At 35.5% G+C, this 2,844-nt stretch overlaps 1 long non-coding RNA gene across 1 annotated transcript; it reads right to left on the reverse strand.

Annotated features, from left to right (window-relative positions):
* Positions 1–311: 311 nt before the first annotated feature.
* LOC131631467 (uncharacterized) lies at positions 312–1,608 on the reverse strand. The gene is made up of 3 exons (XR_009292711.1): positions 1,115–1,608; positions 870–1,016; positions 312–600 (listed from the first exon to the last, which is right to left on the reverse strand). It is a non-coding gene; the product is annotated as an uncharacterized LOC131631467 (long non-coding RNA).
* Between the last annotated feature and the right edge of the window lie 1,236 nt (positions 1,609–2,844).

Genomic DNA, 2,844 nt, shown 5'->3' on the forward strand with positions numbered 1-2,844 from the left:
ATGCAAGCAACAAAAGGTGAATCATGAATCATATTCAATATTCATTAATAGGATATGTTGCCAATGCCCATTGATAAAAAAAATGTACACGTGTTGTCATCATCATCATGAACCATTCATCACAATAATGCTATAGTAAGAATTATATTTAATAATGAGCACATAAAAACACCACATTTAATTTAAGTATGAGTTGCTGCCAAATTTTGTTGAAATAGAATTATGCTTACTACAAGCGTTCAAGTTCTGAGTTCTAAACTGAATTTCTAACAACCGAAAAATTTCAAGACCTTTCTAGTGCTAAAGTTCAATAATCAATAATTCTCTCCAATATCTGCACACTAAATCTCAAAGTAAAACATAATTAAAATTACTTGTTTTGTACCTCCGATAGTTTATTAGCCCTTAACTTATGCTCAATTAGCCAAATATTTGTTAAATTGAAGTGTTTCTTCTCCAACCATGGCCATACCTCAAATTGATCATCATTGCCACAAAATATGTTGCTCAAGCTCTCTTCTTTGATCATGTGAGAAAACATGTGTTTTAGTATTAAAAGTTGATTTGCTCAGTTGGTTCTCTACTTTTCAATGTCAATATCTGCAAACAATAGACATCGTAAAATTAGCAAATAAAAATTACCCAACGCATAATTTTTCTAACTTTATAGTATAGAATAAAAACAATTTCATACAACACAACTTCAACATCTCTTTATTCTCATTTCTTCATCAATTTAGTAAAAGAAAATTCTCATAACAAACTTTGAATAGTTTATATAAAAGAAAACAAGTATATAATCAATAAACAGAATCATAATTCCAGCAAAAAAATATAAGAAAAAAAATTAGGGGTTTTATTAGGGTTACCTCTAAATCGAGGTTCAAGGTTTACTGTTATTATGCCTTTCTCACAAGCTTGAATATCTTCTTAAAAAACCCTACGTTTACTGAGATCGATGTAACCCTTTTCCTTATCAACAAGAAGAACCATCATCGGTTCATTTCTCTCAAGAACTCAACAACGGAAACAACATCAACGCACAACTCAGAGAAGGCAAATGGAAAAGAAAACTTAGAACTCAGGGAACAATTTTTGATAACAGAAAACTCACCAGAAGATTCAAAGAGGACTCTATGCTTCTTCAACACTTCGAGCTTCAATCGCAAGAACCTTCAACAATATCATCGTCATCTGTGCATTTCGCTTGCAACCCAAACAAAAATCGAGCAACCATGATCTACACCTTCTTCGGAATCGCAGAAGAGAAACCCACAACGAACGGACGAAGAGGATGAGATCTGTGACGACGATGGGTGAAGCAGAATCAAAGATGGAGAGAGGCGTCAGAGCCAACAAAATGGAGTTGGTCAGAACTCGAATCACGGAGGCGTTCTGATCAGAAACGGAGAGGGTGTCGTGGTTCCTTTTGTTTTGTGAAGAAGAAGAGCGGCGTGAGAGAAGAAGGTTGAGTTCACGAAGAGGAATGGGTTTTGTGAAAAGGAAGGGATAGCGTTTTGTGAAACAAGAGAAAGGTCCTTACATCGGTTTTGAATATAAGCCGATGTGTAGGCCAATCTTTCACTTCGGTTGTGTGTATGGCCTGATGTGAGGGTATGTTATAACAAAATTTTAGTTTATTTATAATACTGCCACCGTGTTTTATTTTTTTATCATTGGACTTTTCACATTGGGGAAAATCTAGGCACAATGAAAAATCCTTTATAACAAAATTTTATTTTATTTACCAAACTGCCACCGTGTTATATTTTTCCCTAAATTATATTTTCCACATCATATATTTTGATACCTGATGTAAAATGTAATATTTTTAGTAGTGTCCCTTTCTAAAATTGTCATATCTTCCCTATCCTCTTAGAGACTCCCAAAGATTTCCCACAACCCTTGCATCTCTAAGTTTTCCCTTGCTAAAATTGTCATATCTTCCCTCTCCTAAGGCGTAAAGTTCTAAAGGTTGTGACAACAAAAACGCAAGGGATAGATATTTTTAACGACTAAAATCCAACGAATAAACAACAAGCCAAAAACAACTATTAACAAACAGATCCACAAACTGAAACGAAGAACCCCAAAATACACGAACGGAGAAAATCATATAGGATGACTGGAAACCCAAACCGTCGGCGGACCGCCAGAACTGCTACCTCTATTTTCCGATTTTCGATGGTCATCTTATGCCGTTGTCGGCAACTTCTATCGAATCGCATATCGGCGGTTCTGACGCCTTTGGTCGCCAATTTATTAACATATCAATAACCTCCTTGATATTACTAAGGATCATTCTACAATATAACATTATGGGTTCTAAAACAGCTGAAATTTTGACAGAATTTATACCATCAACAACGGTGAGTGCATCAGATTGGACAAGAACACAATCTAGGCTTAGATCACTCGCTATTCGTAAACCCTGCCTAATAGCAAGCACATTAGCAAGATCCATATCCACCGAAATTAGTTCTTTTTTGCTTGCAATAAGGGTAATCTCATTGAAATAGTTCTTGATCACACAACCCATTGATATGGAGCCCTCATAAAAACAACCCACATACACGTGAATGACATTAAAGACTCTAAATTGCAGTTCCTTCTCACCAGCATTGATCGACTGCTTCCTAACTCGAATGTTTGGGTTGACTTTGTTATACTCCAACACATAGTCGAGAGCATCATCTTCCATCTCTTGCTAGAACAACCTATTTTTGTTGGTATAGGTAGTGATTTCTAATATTCTAGATTTTCCACAGTGTTGTACAAAACAATTTTGAGTCGAAACGCTCACATAGGTTAGCGAATTCACCATTGAATCATGTATTTTCAAGT

The sequence above is a fragment of the Vicia villosa genome, unplaced genomic scaffold (assembly GCF_029867415.1).
Source record: "Vicia villosa cultivar HV-30 ecotype Madison, WI unplaced genomic scaffold, Vvil1.0 ctg.000830F_1_1, whole genome shotgun sequence".
Taxonomy (NCBI): domain Eukaryota; kingdom Viridiplantae; phylum Streptophyta; class Magnoliopsida; order Fabales; family Fabaceae; genus Vicia; species Vicia villosa.